The 21392-nt window shown below is 41.0% G+C and overlaps 1 long non-coding RNA gene across 1 annotated transcript; it reads left to right on the forward strand.

Moving 5' to 3' along the window:
• Positions 1-10299: 10299 nt before the first annotated feature.
• On the forward strand, positions 10300-21085 carry LOC125943347 (uncharacterized). Its single transcript, XR_007465758.1, has 3 exons — positions 10300-10936; positions 18268-18565; positions 20487-21085. It is a non-coding gene; the product is annotated as an uncharacterized LOC125943347 (long non-coding RNA).
• The last annotated feature ends 307 nt before the right edge of the window (positions 21086-21392 follow it).

Here is a 21392-nt window from a genome sequence, read left to right on the forward strand (position 1 = left end):
GATAATATCAGACTACATTCTGAGAGTAGAACTTTCTTGTAGCGGTGCATCTTAATGTTACTTAGCTCCACAACAACGTCTTGCTTTGCACAAGCAACGTTATCTGCAAGAAATTCCTTCAGAGTCGTCTTCCTCTCTTTCTCCAGAGTCTCTTGCCTCTGAGTCGGTGCCGTTAAATTTATGCTCCCCGAAGACTGGTCATCTACTGAAAGGAATGAGGTGATGTCCTCTAATAACTAGTTGTCGACTTATGGAAAGGATGTGGGCGATGTGTGATATGATAATTGAGATTACGTTTCGTCAACAACACTATCTGCTGAAATATCTCGGTTCCTTTTCTTAAAGCGAATGCTATAGCTGACTACTTGAATCTTTACATTTCTTAGTTGATAATATAAGACTATATTCTGAGAGTAGAACTTTCTTGTAGCAGCACTTCTTAATGTTACACAAGCAACGGTATCTGCAAGAAATTTCTTGAAGGTCGTCTTCCTTTCTTTCTCCAGAGTCTCTTGCCTCTAAGTCGGTGCCGTTAAGTTTATGCTTCCGGAAGACTGGTCACCTACAGAAAGGAAGGGGTGATGCCCTCTAATAACTATTTGTCGACTTATTGAAACGATGTGGGCGATGTCTCATATGATAATTGAGATTACGTTTCGTCCACAACACCCACTGCTGAAATATCACGGTTCTTTTTCTTAAAGCGTATGCTATAGCTGACTACTTGAATCTTTACATTTCTTAGTTGATAATATCAGACTATATTCTGAGAGTAGAACTTTCTTGTAGCAGTGCTTCTTAATGTTACACAAGCAACGGTATCTGCAAGAAATTCCTTGAAGGTCGTCTTCCTTTCTTTCTCCAGAGTCTCTTGCCTCTAAGTCGGTGCCGTTAAGTTTATCTTCCGGAAGACTGGTCACCTACAGAAAGGAAGGGGTGATGCCCTCTAATAACTACTTGTCGACTTATTGAAACGATGTGGCCGATTTCTCATATGATAATTGGGATTACGTTTCGTCCACAACACCCACTGCTGAAATATCACGGTTCCTTTTCTTGAAGCGATCACTCTATAGCCCTACTTGATCCAGTTTGCAATTCTTAGTTGATAATATCAGACTACATTCTGAGAGCAGAACTTTCTTGTAGCGGTGCATCTTAATGTTACTTAGCTCCACAACAACGTCCTGCTTTGCACAAGCAACGTTATCTGCTAGAAATTCCTTCAGAGTCGTCTTCCTCTCTTTCTCTAGAGTCTCTTGCCTCTAAGTCGGTGCCGTTAAGTTTAAGCTTCCGGAAGACTGGTCACCTACAGAAAGGAGGGGGGTGATGCCCTCTAATAACTACTTGTCAACTTATGGAAAGGATGTGGGCGATGTCTGATACGATAATTGAGATTACGTTACGTCAACAACACCATCTGCTGAAATATCACCATTCCTTTTCTTAAAGCGATCGCTGTAGAGGCCTAGTTGATCCAGTTTGCATTTCTTAGTTGATATTATCAGACTATATTCTGAGAGTAGAACTTTCTTGTAGCAGTGCTTCTTAATGTTACACAAGCAACGGTATCTGCAAGAAATTCCTTGAAGGTCGTCCTCCTTTCTTTCTCCAGAGTCTCTTGCCTCTAAGTCGGTGCCGTTAAGTTTATGCTTCCGGAAGACTGGTCACCTACAGAAAGGAAGGGGTGATGCCCTCTAATAACTATTTGTCGACTTATTGAAACGATGTGGGCGATGTCTCATATGATAATTGAGATTACGTTTCGTCCACAACACCCACTGCTGAAATATCACGGTTCTTTTTCTTAAAGCGTATGCTATAGCTGACTACTTGAATCTTTACATTTCTTAGTTGATAATATCAGACTATATTCTGAGAGTAGAACTTTCTTGTAGCAGTGCTTTAATGTTACACAAGCAACGGTATCTGCACGAAATTCCTTGAAGGTCGTCTTCCTTTCTTTCTCCAGAGTCTCTTGCCTCTAAGTCGGTGCCGTTAAGTTTATGCTTCCGGAAGACTGGTCACCTACAGAAAGGAAGGGGTGATGCCCTCTAATAACTACTTGTCGACTTATTGAAACGATGTGGGCGATTTCTCATATGATAATTGAGATTACGTTTCGTCCACAACACCCACTGCTGAAATATCACGGTTCCTTTTCTTGAAGCGATCACTCTATAGCCCTACTTGATCCAGTTTGCAATTCTTAGTTGATAATATCAGACTACATTCTGAGAGCAGAACTTTCTTGTAGCGGTGCATCTTAATGTTACTTAGCTCCACAACAACGTCCTGCTTTGCACAAGCAACGTTATCTGCTAGAAATTCCTTCAGAGTCGTCTTCCTCTCTTTCTCTAGAGTCTCTTGCCTCTAAGTCGGTGCCGTTAAGTTTAAGCTTCCGGAAGACTGGTCACCTACAGAAAGGAGGGGGGTGATGCCCTCTAATAACTACTTGTCAACTTATGGAAAGGATGTGGGCGATGTCTGATACGATAATTGAGATTACGTTACGTCAACAACACCATCTGCTGAAATATCACCATTCCTTTTCTTAAAGCGATCGCTGTAGAGGCCTAGTTGATCCAGTTTGCATTTCTTAGTTGATATTATCAGACTATATTCTGAGAGTAGAACTTTCTTGTAGCAGTGCTTCTTAATGTTACACAAGCAACGGTATCTGCAAGAAATTCCTTGAAGGTCGTCCTCCTTTCTTTCTCCAGAGTCTCTTGCCTCTAAGTCGGTGCCGTTAAGTTTAAGCTTCCGGAAGACTGGTCACCTACAGAAAGGAGGGGGGTGATGCCCTCTAATAACTACTTGTCAACTTATGGAAAGGATGTGGGCGATGTCTGATACGATAATTGAGATTACGTTACGTCAACAACACCATCTGCTGAAATATCACCATTCCTTTTCTTAAAGCGATCGCTGTAGAGGCCTAGTTGATCCAGTTTGCATTTCTTAGTTGATATTATCAGACTATATTCTGAGAGTAGAACTTTCTTGTAGCAGTGCTTCTTAATGTTACACAAGCAACGGTATCTGCAAGAAATTCCTTGAAGGTCGTCCTCCTTTCTTTCTCCAGAGTCTCTTGCCTCTAAGTCGGTGCCGTTAAGTTTATGCTTCCGGAAGACTGGTCACCTACAGAAAGGAAGGGGTGATGCCCTCTAATAACTATTTGTCGACTTATTGAAACGATGTGGGCGATGTCTCATATGATAATTGAGATTACGTTTCGTCCACAACACCCACTGCTGAAATATCACGGTTCTTTTTCTTAAAGCGTATGCTATAGCTGACTACTTGAATTTTTACATTTCTTAGTTGATAATATCAGACTATATTCTGAGAGTAGAACTTTCTTGTAGCAGTGCTTCTTAATGTTACACAAGCAACGGTATCTGCACGAAATTCCTTGAAGGTCGTCTTCCTTTCTTTCTCCAGAGTCTCTTGCCTCTAAGTCGGTGCCGTTAAGTTTATGCTTCCGGAAGACTGGTCACCTACAGAAAGGAAGGGGTGATGCCCTCTAATAACTACTTGTCGACTTATTGAAACGATGTGGGCGATTTCTCATATGATAATTGAGATTACGTTTCGTCCACAACACCCACTGCTGAAATATCACGGTTCCTTTTCTTGAAGCGATCACTCTATAGCCCTACTTGATCCAGTTTGCAATTCTTAGTTGATAATATCAGACTACATTCTGAGAGCAGAACTTTCTTGTAGCGGTGCATCTTAATGTTATTTAGCTCCACAACAACGTCTTGCTTTGCACAAGCAACGTTATCTGCTAGAAATTCCTTCAGAGTCGTCTTCCTCTCTTTCTCTAGAGTCTCTTGCCTCTAAGTCGGTGCCGTTAAGTTTAAGCTTCCGGAAGACTGGTCACCTACAGAAAGGAGGGGGGTGATGCCCTCTAATAACTACTTGTCAACTTATGGAAAGGATGTGGGCGATGTCTGATACGATAATTGAGATTACGTTACGTCAACAACACCATCTGCTGAAATATCACCATTCCTTTTCTTAAAGCGATCGCTGTAGAGGCCTAGTTGATCCAGTTTGCATTTCTTAGTTGATATTATCAGACTATATTCTGAGAGTAGAACTTTCTTGTAGCAGTGCTTCTTAATGTTACACAAGCAACGGTATCTGCAAGAAATTCCTTGAAGGTCGTCCTCCTTTCTTTCTCCAGAGTCTCTTGCCTCTAAGTCGGTGCCGTTAAGTTTATGCTTCCGGAAGACTGGTCACCTACAGAAAGGAAGGGGTGATGCCCTCTAATAACTACTTGTCGACTTATTGAAACGATGTGGGCGATGTCTGATACGATAATTGAGATTACATTACGTCAACAACACCATCTGCTGAAATATCACCATTCCTTTTCTTAAAGCGATCGCTGTAGAGGCCTACTTGATCCAGTTCGCATTTCTTTGTTGATAATATCAGACTATATTCTGAGAGTAGAACTTTCTTGTAGCAGTGCTTCTTAATGTTACACAAGCAACTGTATCTGCAAGAAATTCCTTGAATGTCGTCTTCCTTTCTTTCTCCAGAGTCTCTTGCCTCTAAGTCGGTGCCGTTAAGTTTATGCTTCCGGAAGACTGGTCACCAACAGAAAGGAGGGGGGTGATGCCCTCTAATAACTACTTGTCAACTTATGGAAAGGATGTGGGCGATGTCTGATACGATAATTGAGATTGCATTACGTCAAACACCATCTGTTGAAATATCACCATTCCTTTTCTTAAAGCGATCACTCTAGAGGCCTACTTGATCCAGTTCGCATTTCTTAGTTGATAATATCAGACTATATTCTGAGAGTAGAACTTTCTTGTAGCAGTGCTTCTTAATGTTACACAAGCAACGGTATCTGCAAGAAATTCCTTGAAGGTCGTCTTCCTTTCTTTCTCCAGGGTCTCTTGCCTCTAAGTCGGTGTCGTTAAGTTTACGCTTCCGGAAGACTGGTCATCTACTGAAAGGAATGAGGTGATGTCCTCTAATAACTACTTGTCGACTTATGGAAAGGATGTGGGCGATGTCTGATATGATAATTGAGATTACGTTTCGTCAACAACACTATCTGCTGAAATATCTCGGTTCCTTTTCTTAAAGCGAATGCTATAGCTGACTACTTGAATCTTTACATTTCTTAATTGATAATATAAGACTATAATCTGAGAGTAGAACTTTCTTGTAGCAGTACTTCTTAATGTTACACAAGCAACGGTATCTGCAAGAAATTTCTTGAAGGTCGTCTTCCTTTCTTTCTCCAGAGTCTCTTGCCTCTAAGTCGGTGCCGTTAAGTTTAAGCTTCCGGAAGACTGGTCACCTACAGAAAGGAGGGGGGTGATGCCCTCTAATAACTACTTGTCAACTTATGGAAAGGATGTGGGCGATGTCTGATACGATAATTGAGATTACGTTACGTCAACAACACCATCTGCTGAAATATCACCATTCCTTTTCTTAAAGCGATCGCTGTAGAGGCCTAGTTGATCCAGTTTGCATTTCTTAGTTGATATTATCAGACTATATTCTGAGAGTAGAACTTTCTTGTAGCAGTGCTTCTTAATGTTACACAAGCAACGGTATCTGCAAGAAATTCCTTGAAGGTCGTCCTCCTTTCTTTCTCCAGAGTCTCTTGCCTCTAAGTCGGTGCCGTTAAGTTTAAGCTTCCGGAAGACTGGTCACCTACAGAAAGGAGGGGGGTGATGCCCTCTAATAACTACTTGTCAACTTATGGAAAGGATGTGGGCGATGTCTGATACGATAATTGAGATTACGTTACGTCAACAACACCATCTGTTGAAATATCACCATTCCTTTTCTTAAAGCGATCACTCTAGAGGCCTACTTGATCCAGTTCGCATTTCTTAGTTGATAATATCAGACTATATTCTGAGAGTAGAACTTTCTTGTAGCAGTGCTTCTTAATGTTACACAAGCAACGGTATCTGCAAGAAATTCCTTGAAGGTCGTCCTCCTTTCTTTCTCCAGAGTCTCTTGCCTCTAAGTCGGTGCCGTTAAGTTTATGCTTCCGGAAGACTGGTCACCTACAGAAAGGAAGGGGTGATGCCCTCTAATAACTATTTGTCGACTTATTGAAACGATGTGGGCGATGTCTCATATGATAATTGAGATTACGTTTCGTCCACAACACCCACTGCTGAAATATCACGGTTCTTTTTCTTAAAGCGTATGCTATAGCTGACTACTTGAACATTTACATTTCTTAGTTGATAATATCAGACTATATTCTGAGAGTAGAACTTTCTTGTAGCAGTGCTTCTTAATGTTACACAAGCAACGGTATCTGCACGAAATTCCTTGAAGGTCGTCTTCCTTTCTTTCTCCAGAGTCTCTTGCCTCTAAGTCGGTGCCGTTAAGTTTATGCTTCCGGAAGACTGGTCACCTACAGAAAGGAAGGGGTGATGCCCTCTAATAACTACTTGTCGACTTATTGAAACGATGTGGGCGATTTCTCATATGATAATTGAGATTACGTTTCGTCCACAACACCCACTGCTGAAATATCACGGTTCCTTTTCTTGAAGCGATCACTCTATAGCCCTACTTGATCCAGTTTGCAATTCTTAGTTGATAATATCAGACTACATTCTGAGAGCAGAACTTTCTTGTAGCGGTGCATCTTAATGTTACTTAGCTCCACAACAACGTCCTGCTTTGCACAAGCAACGTTATCTGCTAGAAATTCCTTCAGAGTCGTCTTCCTCTCTTTCTCTAGAGTCTCTTGCCTCTAAGTCGGTGCCGTTAAGTTTAAGCTTCCGGAAGACTGGTCACCTACAGAAAGGAGGGGGGTGATGCCCTCTAATAACTACTTGTCAACTTATGGAAAGGATGTGGGCGATGTCTGATACGATAATTGAGATTACGTTACGTCAACAACACCATCTGCTGAAATATCACCATTCCTTTTCTTAAAGCGATCGCTGTAGAGGCCTAGTTGATCCAGTTTGCATTTCTTAGTTGATATTATCAGACTATATTCTGAGAGTAGAACTTTCTTGTAGCAGTGCTTCTTAATGTTACACAAGCAACGGTATCTGCAAGAAATTCCTTGAAGGTCGTCCTCCTTTCTTTCTCCAGAGTCTCTTGCCTCTAAGTCGGTGCCGTTAAGTTTAAGCTTCCGGAAGACTGGTCACCTACAGAAAGGAGGGGGGTGATGCCCTCTAATAACTACTTGTCAACTTATGGAAAGGATGTGGGCGATGTCTGATACGATAATTGAGATTACGTTACGTCAACAACACCATCTGCTGAAATATCACCATTCCTTTTCTTAAAGCGATCGCTGTAGAGGCCTAGTTGATCCAGTTTGCATTTCTTAGTTGATATTATCAGACTATATTCTGAGAGTAGAACTTTCTTGTAGCAGTGCTTCTTAATGTTACACAAGCAACGGTATCTGCAAGAAATTCCTTGAAGGTCGTCCTCCTTTCTTTCTCCAGAGTCTCTTGCCTCTAAGTCGGTGCCGTTAAGTTTATGCTTCCGGAAGACTGGTCACCTACAGAAAGGAAGGGGTGATGCCCTCTAATAACTATTTGTCGACTTATTGAAACGATGTGGGCGATGTCTCATATGATAATTGAGATTACGTTTCGTCCACAACACCCACTGCTGAAATATCACGGTTCTTTTTCTTAAAGCGTATGCTATAGCTGACTACTTGAATCTTTACATTTCTTAGTTGATAATATCAGACTATATTCTGAGAGTAGAACTTTCTTGTAGCAGTGCTTCTTAATGTTACACAAGCAACTGTATCTGCAAGAAATTCCTTGAATGTCGTCTTCCTTTCTTTTTTCAGAGTCTCTTGCCTCTAAGTCGGTGCCGTTAAGTTTATGCTTCCGGAAGACTGGTCACCAACAGAAAGGAGGGGGGTGATGCCCTCTAATAACTACTTGTCAACTTATGGAAAGGATGTGGGCGATGTCTGATACGATAATTGAGATTGCATTACGTCAAACACCATCTGTTGAAATATCACCATTCCTTTTCTTAAAGCGATCACTCTAGAGGCCTACTTGATCCAGTTCGCATTTCTTAGTTGATAATATCAGACTATATTCTGAGAGTAGAACTTTCTTGTAGCAGTGCTTCTTAATGTTACACAAGCAACGGTATCTGCAAGAAATTCCTTGAAGGTCGTCTTCCTTTCTTTCTCCAGGGTCTCTTGCCTCTAAGTCGGTGTCGTTAAGTTTACGCTTCCGGAAGACTGGTCATCTACTGAAAGGAATGAGGTGATGTCCTCTAATAACTACTTGTCGACTTATGGAAAGGATGTGGGCGATGTCTGATATGATAATTGAGATTACGTTTCGTCAACAACACTATCTGCTGAAATATCTCGGTTCCTTTTCTTAAAGCGAATGCTATAGCTGACTACTTGAATCTTTACATTTCTTAATTGATAATATAAGACTATAATCTGAGAGTAGAACTTTCTTGTAGCAGTACTTCTTAATGTTACACAAGCAACGGTATCTGCAAGAAATTTCTTGAAGGTCGTCTTCCTTTCTTTCTCCAGAGTCTCTTGCCTCTAAGTCGGTGCCGTTAAGTTTATGCTTCCGGAAGACTGGTCACCTACAGAAAGGAAGGGGTGATGCCCTCTAATAAATATTTGTCGACTTATTGAAACGATGTGGGCGATGTCTGATATGATAATTGAGATTACGTTTCGTCAACAACACCATCTGCCGAAATATCGCGGTTCCTTTTCTTAAAGCTAATGCTATAGCTGACTACTTGAATCTTTGCATTTCTTAGTTTATAATATCAGACTATATTCTGAGAGTATAACTTTCTTGTAGCAGTGCTTCTTAATGTTACACAAGCAACGGTATCTGCAAGAAATTCCTTGAAGGTCGTCTTCCATTCTTTCTCCAGAGTCTCTTGCCTCTAAGTCGGTGCCGTTAAGTTTACGCTTCCGGAAGACTGGTCATCTACTGAAAGGAATGAGTTGATGTCCTCTAATAACTACTTGTCGACTTATTGAAACGATGGCGGCGATGGCTGATATGATAATTGAGATTACGTTTCGTCCAACACACCCACTGCTGAAATATCACGGTTACTTTTCTTAAAGCGATCACTCTAGAGGCCTACTTGATCAAGTTTGCATTTCTTAGTTGATAATATCAGACTACATTCTGAGAGTAAAACTTTCTTGTAGCGGTGCATCTTAACTTTACTTTGTTTGCTCCACAACAATGCCTTGATTTCAACAAACAAATTTATCTGCAAGAAATTCCTTCAAAGTCGTCTTGCTCTCTTTCTCCAGAGTCTCTTGCCTCTAAGTAGGTGCCGTTACGTTTATGCTCCCGGAAGACTGGTCATCTACTAAACGGAATGAGGTGGTGTCCTCTAATAACTACTTGTCGACTTATTGAAACGATGGCGGCGATGTCCGATACGATAATTGAGATTACGTTTCGTCCACAACACCCACAGCTGAAATATCACCATTGATTTTCTTAAAGCTAATGCTATAGCTGCCTACTTGATCCACTTTACATTTCTTAGTTGATAATATCAGACTACATTCCGAGAGTAGAACTTTCTTGTAGCAGTGCTTCTTAATGTTACGTAGCTCCACAACAACGTCTTGCTTTGCACAAGCAACGTTATCTGCAAGAAATTCCTTCAAAGTCGTCTTCCTCTCTTTCTCCAGAGTCTCTTGCCTCTAAGTAGGTGCCGTTACGTTTATGCTCCCGGAAGACTGGTCATCTACTAAACGGAATGAGGTGGTGTCCTCTAATAACTACTTGTCGACTTATTGAAACGATGGCGGCGATGTCCGATACGATAATTGAGATTACGTTTCGTCCACAACACCCACAGCTGAAATATCACCATTGATTTTCTTAAAGCTAATGCTATAGCTGCCTACTTGATCCACTTTACATTTCTTAGTTGATAATATCAGACTACATTCCGAGAGTAGAACTTTCTTGTAGCAGTGCTTCTTAATGTTACGTAGCTCCACAACAACGTCTTGCTTTGCACAAGCAACGTTATCTGCAAGAAATTCCTTCAAAGTCGTCTTCCTCTCTTTCTCCAGAGTCTCTTGCCTCTAAGTAGGTGCCGTTGCGTTTATGCTCCCGGAAGACTGGTCATCTACTAAACGGAATGAGGTGGTGTCCTCTAATAACTACTTGTCGACTTATTGAAACGATGGCGGCGATGTCCGATACGATAATTGAGATTACGTTTCATCCACAACACCCACAGCTGAAATATCACCATTGATTTTCTTAATGCCAATGCTATAGCTGCCTACTTGATCCACTTTACATTTCTTAGTTGATAATATCAGACTACATTCTGAGAGTAGAACTTTCTTGTAGCAGTGCTTCTTAATGTTACGTAGCTCCACAACAACGTCTTGTTTTGCACAAGCAACGTTATCTGCAAGAAATTCCTTCAAAGTCGTCTTCCTCTCTTTCTCCAGAGTCTCTTGCCTCTAAGTCGGTGCCGTTACGTTTATGCTCCCGGAGGACTGGTCATCTACTAAACGGAATGAGGTGGTGTCCTCTAATAACTACTTGTCGACTTATTGAAACGATGGCGGCGATCTGATATGATAATTGAGATTACGTTTTGTCAACAACACCATCTGCTGAAATATCACGGTTCTTTTTCTTAAAGCGAATGCTATAGCTGACTACTTGGATCTTTACATTTCTTAGTTGATAATATCAGACTATATTCTGAGAGTAGAAGTTGCTTGTAGCGGTGCATCTTAACGTTACTTTGTTTGCTCCACAACAACGCCTTGATTTGAACAAACAAATTTATCTACAAGAATTCCTTCAAAGTTGTCTTCCTTTCTGTCTCCAGAGTCTCTTGCCTCTAAGTCGGTGCCGTTACGTTTATGCTCCCGGAAGACTGGTCATCTACTAAAAGGAGGAAGGTGATGTCCTCTAATAACTACTTGTCGACTTATTGAAACGATGGCGGCGATGGCTGATATGATAATTGAGATTACGTTTTGTTCAACGCACCCACTGCTGAAATATCACGCTTACTTTTCTTAAAGCGATCGCTGTAGAGGCCTACTTGATCAAGTTTGCATTTCTTAGTTCATAATATCATACTACATTCTGACAGTAGAACTTTCTTGTAGCAGTACTTCTTAATGTTACACAAGCAACGGTATCTGCAAGAAATTTCTTGAAGGTCGTCTTCCTTTCTTTCTCCAGAGTCTCTTGCCTCTAAGTCGGTGCCGTTAAGTTTACGCTTCCGGAAGACTGGTCATCTACTGAAAGGAATGAGGTGATGTCCTCTAATAACTACTTGTCGACTTATGGAAAGGATGTGGGCGATGTCTGATATGATAATTGAGATTGCGTTTCGTCAACAACACCATCTGCCGAAATATCACGGTTCCTTTTCTTAAAGCGAATACTATAGCTGACTACTTGAATCTTTACATTTCTTAGTTTATAATATCAGACTATATTCTGAGAGTAGAACTTTCTTGTAGCAGTGCTTCTTAATGTTACACAAGCAACGGTATCTGCAAGATATTCCTTGAAGGTCGTCTTCCATTCTTTCTCCAGAGTCTCTTGCCTCTAAGTCGGTGCCGTTAAGTTTACGCTTCCGGAAGACTGGTCATCTACTGAAAGGAATGAGTTGATGTCCTCTAATAACTACTTGTCGACTTAAGGAAAGGATGTGGGCGATGTCTGATACGATAATTGAGATTACGTTTCGTCAACAACACCATCTGCTGAAATATCACAGTTCCTTTTCTTAAAGCGAATGCTATAGCTGACTATTGAACCTCTACATTTCTGAGTTGATAATATCAGACTATATTCTGAGAGTAGAACTTCCTTGTAGCAGTGCTCCTTAATGTTACACAAGCAACGGTATCTGCAAGAAATTTCTTGAAGGTCGTCTTCCTTTCTTTCTCCGGAGTCCCTTGCCTCTAAGTCGGTGTCGTTAAGTTTACGCTTCCGGAAGACTGGTCATCTACTGAAAGGAATGAGGTGATGTCCTCTAATAACTACTTGTCGACTTATGGAAAGGATGTGGGCGATGTCTGATATGATAATTGAGATTACGTTTCGTCAACAACACCCACAGCTGAAATATCACCATTGATTTTCTTAAAGCTAATGCTATAGCTGCCTACTTGATCCACTTTACATTTCTTGGTTGATAATATCACACTATATTCTGAGAGTAGAACTTTCTTGTAGCAGTGCTTCTTAATGTTACGTAGCTCCACAACAACGTCTTGCTTTGCACAAGCAACGTTATCTGCAAGAAATTCCTTCAAAGTCGTCTTCCTCTCTTTCTCCAGAGTCTCTTGCCTCTAAGTAGGTGCCGTTACGTTTATGCGCCCGGAAGACTGGTCATCTACTAAAAGGAATGAGGTGATGTGCTCTAATAACTATTTGTCGACTTATTGAAACGATGGCGGCGATGTCCGATACGATAATTGAGATAACGTTTCGTCCACAACACCCACAGCTGAAATATCACCATTGATTTTCTTAAACCTAATGCTATAGCTGCCTACTTGATCCACTTTACATTTCTTAGTGGATAATATCAGACTACATTCTGAGAGTAGAACTTTCTTGTAGCAGTGCTTCTTAATGTTACGTAGCTCCACAACAACGTCTTGCTTTGCACAAGCAACGTTATCTGCAAGAAATTCCTTCAAAGTCGTCTTCCTTTCTTTCTCCAGAGTCTCTTGCCTCTAAGTCCGTGCCGTTACGTTTATGCTCCCGGAAGACTGGTCATCTACTAAAAGGAGAGAGGTGATGTCCTCTAATACCTACTTGTCGACTTATTGAAACGATGGCGGCGATGGCTGATATGATAATTGAGATTACGTTTCGTCCAACGCACCCACTGATGAAATATCACGGTTACTTTTCTTAAAGCGATCACTCTAGAGGCCTACTTGATCAAGTTTGCATTTCTTAGTTGATAATATCAGACTACAATCTGAGAGTAGAACTTTCTTGTAGCGGTGCATCTTAAATTTACTTTGTTTGCTCCACAACAACGCCTTGATTTCAACAAACAAATTTATCTATAACAATTCCTTCAAAGTCGTCTTCCTCTCTTTCTCTAGAGTCTCTTGCCTCTAAGTCGGTGCCGTTAAGTTTAAGCTTCCGGAAGACTGGTCACCTACAGAAAGGAGGGGGGTGATGCCCTCTAATAACTACTTGTCAACTTATGGAAAGGATGTGGGCGATGTCTGATACGATAATTGAGATTACGTTACGTCAACAACACCATCTGCTGAAATATCACCATTCCTTTTCTTAAAGCGATCGCTGTAGAGGCCTAGTTGATCCAGTTTGCATTTCTTAGTTGATATTATCAGACTATATTCTGAGAGTAGAACTTTCTTGTAGCAGTGCTTCTTAATGTTACACAAGCAACGGTATCTGCAAGAAATTCCTTGAAGGTCGTCCTCCTTTCTTTCTCCAGAGTCTCTTGCCTCTAAGTCGGTGCCGTTAAGTTTATGCTTCCGGAAGACTGGTCACCTACAGAAAGGAAGGGGTGATGCCCTCTAATAACTACTTGTCGACTTATTGAAACGATGTGGGCGATGTCTGATACGATAATTGAGATTACATTACGTCAACAACACCATCTGCTGAAATATCACCATTCCTTTTCTTAAAGCGATCGCTGTAGAGGCCTACTTGATCCAGTTCGCATTTCTTTGTTGATAATATCAGACTATATTCTGAGAGTAGAACTTTCTTGTAGCAGTGCTTCTTAATGTTACACAAGCAACTGTATCTGCAAGAAATTCCTTGAATGTCGTCTTCCTTTCTTTCTCCAGAGTCTCTTGCCTCTAAGTCGGTGCCGTTAAGTTTATGCTTCCGGAAGACTGGTCACCAACAGAAAGGAGGGGGGTGATGCCCTCTAATAACTACTTGTCAACTTATGGAAAGGATGTGGGCGATGTCTGATACGATAATTGAGATTGCATTACGTCAAACACCATCTGTTGAAATATCACCATTCCTTTTCTTAAAGCGATCACTCTAGAGGCCTACTTGATCCAGTTCGCATTTCTTAGTTGATAATATCAGACTATATTCTGAGAGTAGAACTTTCTTGTAGCAGTGCTTCTTAATGTTACACAAGCAACGGTATCTGCAAGAAATTCCTTGAAGGTCGTCTTCCTTTCTTTCTCCAGGGTCTCTTGCCTCTAAGTCGGTGTCGTTAAGTTTACGCTTCCGGAAGACTGGTCATCTACTGAAAGGAATGAGGTGATGTCCTCTAATAACTACTTGTCGACTTATGGAAAGGATGTGGGCGATGTCTGATATGATAATTGAGATTACGTTTCGTCAACAACACTATCTGCTGAAATATCTCGGTTCCTTTTCTTAAAGCGAATGCTATAGCTGACTACTTGAATCTTTACATTTCTTAATTGATAATATAAGACTATAATCTGAGAGTAGAACTTTCTTGTAGCAGTACTTCTTAATGTTACACAAGCAACGGTATCTGCAAGAAATTTCTTGAAGGTCGTCTTCCTTTCTTTCTCCAGAGTCTCTTGCCTCTAAGTCGGTGCCGTTAAGTTTAAGCTTCCGGAAGACTGGTCACCTACAGAAAGGAGGGGGGTGATGCCCTCTAATAACTACTTGTCAACTTATGGAAAGGATGTGGGCGATGTCTGATACGATAATTGAGATTACGTTACGTCAACAACACCATCTGCTGAAATATCACCATTCCTTTTCTTAAAGCGATCGCTGTAGAGGCCTAGTTGATCCAGTTTGCATTTCTTAGTTGATATTATCAGACTATATTCTGAGAGTAGAACTTTCTTGTAGCAGTGCTTCTTAATGTTACACAAGCAACGGTATCTGCAAGAAATTCCTTGAAGGTCGTCCTCCTTTCTTTCTCCAGAGTCTCTTGCCTCTAAGTCGGTGCCGTTAAGTTTAAGCTTCCGGAAGACTGGTCACCTACAGAAAGGAGGGGGGTGATGCCCTCTAATAACTACTTGTCAACTTATGGAAAGGATGTGGGCGATGTCTGATACGATAATTGAGATTACGTTACGTCAACAACACCATCTGTTGAAATATCACCATTCCTTTTCTTAAAGCGATCACTCTAGAGGCCTACTTGATCCAGTTCGCATTTCTTAGTTGATAATATCAGACTATATTCTGAGAGTAGAACTTTCTTGTAGCAGTGCTTCTTAATGTTACACAAGCAACGGTATCTGCAAGAAATTCCTTGAAGGTCGTCCTCCTTTCTTTCTCCAGAGTCTCTTGCCTCTAAGTCGGTGCCGTTAAGTTTATGCTTCCGGAAGACTGGTCACCTACAGAAAGGAAGGGGTGATGCCCTCTAATAACTATTTGTCGACTTATTGAAACGATGTGGGCGATGTCTCATATGATAATTGAGATTACGTTTCGTCCACAACACCCACTGCTGAAATATCACGGTTCTTTTTCTTAAAGCGTATGCTATAGCTGACTACTTGAATCTTTACATTTCTTAGTTGATAATATCAGACTATATTCTGAGAGTAGAACTTTCTTGTAGCAGTGCTTCTTAATGTTACACAAGCAACGGTATCTGCACGAAATTCCTTGAAGGTCGTCTTCCTTTCTTTCTCCAGAGTCTCTTGCCTCTAAGTCGGTGCCGTTAAGTTTATGCTTCCGGAAGACTGGTCACCTACAGAAAGGAAGGGGTGATGCCCTCTAATAACTACTTGTCGACTTATTGAAACGATGTGGGCGATTTCTCATATGATAATTGAGATTACGTTTCGTCCACAACACCCACTGCTGAAATATCACGGTTCCTTTTCTTGAAGCGATCACTCTATAGCCCTACTTGATCCAGTTTGCAATTCTTAGTTGATAATATCAGACTACATTCTGAGAGCAGAACTTTCTTGTAGCGGTGCATCTTAATGTTACTTAGCTCCACAACAACGTCCTGCTTTGCACAAGCAACGTTATCTGCTAGAAATTCCTTCAGAGTCGTCTTCCTCTCTTTCTCTAGAGTCTCTTGCCTCTAAGTCGGTGCCGTTAAGTTTAAGCTTCCGGAAGACTGGTCACCTACAGAAAGGAGGGGGGTGATGCCCTCTAATAACTACTTGTCAACTTATGGAAAGGATGTGGGCGATGTCTGATACGATAATTGAGATTACGTTACGTCAACAACACCATCTGCTGAAATATCACCATTCCTTTTCTTAAAGCGATCGCTGTAGAGGCCTAGTTGATCCAGTTTGCATTTCTTAGTTGATATTATCAGACTATATTCTGAGAGTAGAACTTTCTTGTAGCAGTGCTTCTTAATGTTACACAAGCAACGGTATCTGCAAGAAATTCCTTGAAGGTCGTCCTCCTTTCTTTCTCCAGAGTCTCTTGCCTCTAAGTCGGTGCCGTTAAGTTTAAGCTTCCGGAAGACTGGTCACCTACAGAAAGGAGGGGGGTGATGCCCTCTAATAACTACTTGTCAACTTATGGAAAGGATGTGGGCGATGTCTGATACGATAATTGAGATTACGTTACGTCAACAACACCATCTGCTGAAATATCACCATTCCTTTTCTTAAAGCGATCGCTGTAGAGGCCTAGTTGATCCAGTTTGCATTTCTTAGTTGATATTATCAGACTATATTCTGAGAGTAGAACTTTCTTGTAGCAGTGCTTCTTAATGTTACACAAGCAACGGTATCTGCAAGAAATTCCTTGAAGGTCGTCCTCCTTTCTTTCTCCAGAGTCTCTTGCCTCTAAGTCGGTGCCGTTAAGTTTATGCTTCCGGAAGACTGGTCACCTACAGAAAGGAAGGGGTGATGCCCTCTAATAACTATTTGTCGACTTATTGAAACGATGTGGGCGATGTCTCATATGATAATTGAGATTACGTTTCGTCCACAACACCCACTGCTGAAATATCACGGTTCTTTTTCTTAAAGCGTATGCTATAGCTGACTACTTGAATCTTTACATTTCTTAGTTGATAATATCAGACTATATTCTGAGAGTAGAACTTTCTTGTAGCAGTGCTTCTTAATGTTACACAAGCAACTGTATCTGCAAGAAATTCCTTGAATGTCGTCTTCCTTTCTTTTTTCAGAGTCTCTTGCCTCTAAGTCGGTGCCGTTAAGTTTATGCTTCCGGAAGACTGGTCACCAACAGAAAGGAGGGGGGTGATGCCCTCTAATAACTACTTGTCAACTTATGGAAAGGATGTGGGCGATGTCTGATACGATAATTGAGATTGCATTACGTCAAACACCATCTGTTGAAATATCACCATTCCTTTTCTTAAAGCGATCACTCTAGAGGCCTACTTGATCCAGTTCGCATTTCTTAGTTGATAATATCAGACTATATTCTGAGAGTAGAACTTTCTTGTAGCAGTGCTTCTTAATGTTACACAAGCAACGGTATCTGCAAGAAATTCCTTGAAGGTCGTCTTCCTTTCTTTCTCCAGGGTCTCTTGCCTCTAAGTCGGTGTCGTTAAGTTTACGCTTCCGGAAGACTGGTCATCTACTGAAAGGAATGAGGTGATGTCCTCTAATAACTACTTGTCGACTTATGGAAAGGATGTGGGCGATGTCTGATATGATAATTGAGATTACGTTTCGTCAACAACACTATCTGCTGAAATATCTCGGTTCCTTTTCTTAAAGCGAATGCTATAGCTGACTACTTGAATCTTTACATTTCTTAATTGATAATATAAGACTATAATCTGAGAGTAGAACTTTCTTGTAGCAGTACTTCTTAATGTTACACAAGCAACGGTATCTGCAAGAAATTTCTTGAAGGTCGTCTTCCTTTCTTTCTCCAGAGTCTCTTGCCTCTAAGTCGGTGCCGTTAAGTTTATGCTTCCGGAAGACTGGTCACCTACAGAAAGGAAGGGGTGATGCCCTCTAATAAATATTTGTCGACTTATTGAAACGATGTGGGCGATGTCTGATATGATAATTGAGATTACGTTTCGTCAACAACACCATCTGCCGAAATATCGCGGTTCCTTTTCTTAAAGCTAATGCTATAGCTGACTACTTGAATCTTTGCATTTCTTAGTTTATAATATCAGACTATATTCTGAGAGTATAACTTTCTTGTAGCAGTGCTTCTTAATGTTACACAAGCAACGGTATCTGCAAGAAATTCCTTGAAGGTCGTCTTCCATTCTTTCTCCAGAGTCTCTTGCCTCTAAGTCGCTGCCGTTAAGTTTACGCTTCCGGAAGACTGGTCATCTACTGAAAGGAATGAGTTGATGTCCTCTAATAACTACTTGTCGACTTATTGAAACGATGGCGGCGATGGCTGATATGATAATTGAGATTACGTTTCGTCCAACACACCCACTGCTGAAATATCACGGTTACTTTTCTTAAAGCGATCACTCTAGAGGCCTACTTGATCAAGTTTGCATTTCTTAGTTGATAATATCAGACTACATTCTGAGAGTAAAACTTTCTTGTAGCGGTGCATCTTAACTTTACTTTGTTTGCTCCACAACAATGCCTTGATTTCAACAAACAAATTTATCTGCAAGAAATTCCTTCAAAGTCGTCTTGCTCTCTTTCTCCAGAGTCTCTTGCCTCTAAGTAGGTGCCGTTACGTTTATGCTCCCGGAAGACTGGTCATCTACTAAACGGAATGAGGTGGTGTCCTCTAATAACTACTTGTCGACTTATTGAAACGATGGCGGCGATGTCCGATACGATAATTGAGATTACGTTTCGTCCACAACACCCACAGCTGAAATATCACCATTGATTTTCTTAAAGCTAATGCTATAGCTGCCTACTTGATCCACTTTACATTTCTTAGTTGATAATATCAGACTACATTCCGAGAGTAGAACTTTCTTGTAGCAGTGCTTCTTAATGTTACGTAGCTCCACAACAACGTCTTGCTTTGCACAAGCAACGTTATCTGCAAGAAATTCCTTCAAAGTCGTCTTCCTCTCTTTCTCCAGAGTCTCTTGCCTCTAAGTAGGTGCCGTTACGTTTATGCTCCCGGAAGACTGGTCATCTACTAAACGGAATGAGGTGGTGTCCTCTAATAACTACTTGTCGACTTATTGAAACGATGGCGGCGATGTCCGATACGATAATTGAGATTACGTTTCGTCCACAACACCCACAGCTGAAATATCACCATTGATTTTCTTAAAGCTAATGCTATAGCTGCCTACTTGATCCACTTTACATTTCTTAGTTGATAATATCAGACTACATTCCGAGAGTAGAACTTTCTTGTAGCAGTGCTTCTTAATGTTACGTAGCTCCACAACAACGTCTTGCTTTGCACAAGCAACGTTATCTGCAAGAAATTCCTTCAAAGTCGTCTTCCTCTCTTTCTCCAGAGTCTCTTGCCTCTAAGTAGGTGCCGTTGCGTTTATGCTCCCGGAAGACTGGTCATCTACTAAACGGAATGAGGTGGTGTCCTCTAATAACTACTTGTCGACTTATTGAAACGATGGCGGCGATGTCCGATACGATAATTGAGATTACGTTTCATCCACAACACCCACAGCTGAAATATCACCATTGATTTTCTTAATGCCAATGCTATAGCTGCCTACTTGATCCACTTTACATTTCTTAGTTGATAATATCAGACTACATTCTGAGAGTAGAACTTTCTTGTAGCAGTGCTTCTTAATGTTACGTAGCTCCACAACAACGTCTTGTTTTGCACAAGCAACGTTATCTGCAAGAAATTCCTTCAAAGTCGTCTTCCTCTCTTTCTCCAGAGTCTCTTGCCTCTAAGTCGGTGCCGTTACGTTTATGCTCCCGGAGGACTGGTCATCTACTAAACGGAATGAGGTGGTGTCCTCTAATAACTACTTGTCGACTTATTGAAACGATGGCGGCGATCTGATATGATAATTGAGATTACGTTTTGTCAACAACACCATCTGCTGAAATATCACGGTTCTTTTTCTTAAAGCGAATGCTATAGCTGACTACTTGGATCTTTACATTTCTTAGTTGATAATATCAGACTATATTCTGAGAGTAGAAGTTGCTTGTAGCGGTGCATCTTAACGTTACTTTGTTTGCTCCACAACAACGCCTTGATTTGAACAAACAAATTTATCTACAAGAATTCCTTCAAAGTTGTCTTCCTTTCTGTCTCCAGAGTCTCTTGCCTCTAAGTCGGTGCCGTTACGTTTATGCTCCCGGAAGACTGGTCATCTACTAAAAGGAGGAAGGTGATGTCCTCTAATAACTACTTGTCGACTTATTGAAACGATGGCGGCGATGGCTGATATGATAATTGAGATTACGTTTTGTTCAACGCACCCACTGCTGAAATATCACGCTTACTTTTCTTAAAGCGATCGCTGTAGAGGCCTACTTGATCAAGTTTGCATTTCTTAGTTCATAATATCATACTACATTCTGACAGTAGAACTTTCTTGTAGCAGTACTTCTTAATGTTACACAAGCAACGGTATCTGCAAGAAATTTCTTGAAGGTCGTCTTCCTTTCTTTCTCCAGAGTCTCTTGCCTCTAAGTCGGTGCCGTTAAGTTTACGCTTCCGGAAGACTGGTCATCTACTGAAAGGAATGAGGTGATGTCCTCTAATAACTACTTGTCGACTTATGGAAAGGATGTGGGCGATGTCTGATATGATAATTGAGATTGCGTTTCGTCAACAACACCATCTGCCGAAATATCACGGTTCCTTTTCTTAAAGCGAATACTATAGCTGACTACTTGAATCTTTACATTTCTTAGTTTATAATATCAGACTATATTCTGAGAGTAGAACTTTCTTGTAGCAGTGCTTCTTAATGTTACACAAGCAACGGTATCTGCAAGATATTCCTTGAAGGTCGTCTTCCATTCTTTCTCCAGAGTCTCTTGCCTCTAATTCGGTGCCGTTAAGTTTACGCTTCCGGAAGACTGGTCATCTACTGAAAGGAATGAGTTGATGTCCTCTAATAACTACTTGTCGACTTAAGGAAAGGATGTGGGCGATGTCTGATACGATAATTGAGATTACGTTTCGTCAACAACACCATCTGCTGAAATATCACAGTTCCTTTTCTTAAAGCGAATGCTATAGCTGACTATTGAACCTCTACATTTCTGAGTTGATAATATCAGACTATATTCTGAGAGTAGAACTTCCTTGTAGCAGTGCTCCTTAATGTTACACAAGCAACGGTATCTGCAAGAAATTTCTTGAAGGTCGTCTTCCTTTCTTTCTCCGGAGTCCCTTGCCTCTAAGTCGGTGTCGTTAAGTTTACGCTTCCGGAAGACTGGTCATCTACTGAAAGGAATGAGGTGATGTCCTCTAATAACTACTTGTCGACTTATGGAAAGGATGTGGGCGATGTCTGATATGATAATTGAGATTACGTTTCGTCAACAACAC

This window comes from Dermacentor silvarum, chromosome 2 (genome assembly GCF_013339745.2).
Source record: "Dermacentor silvarum isolate Dsil-2018 chromosome 2, BIME_Dsil_1.4, whole genome shotgun sequence".
NCBI classification, from domain to species: Eukaryota; Metazoa; Arthropoda; class Arachnida; order Ixodida; family Ixodidae; genus Dermacentor; species Dermacentor silvarum.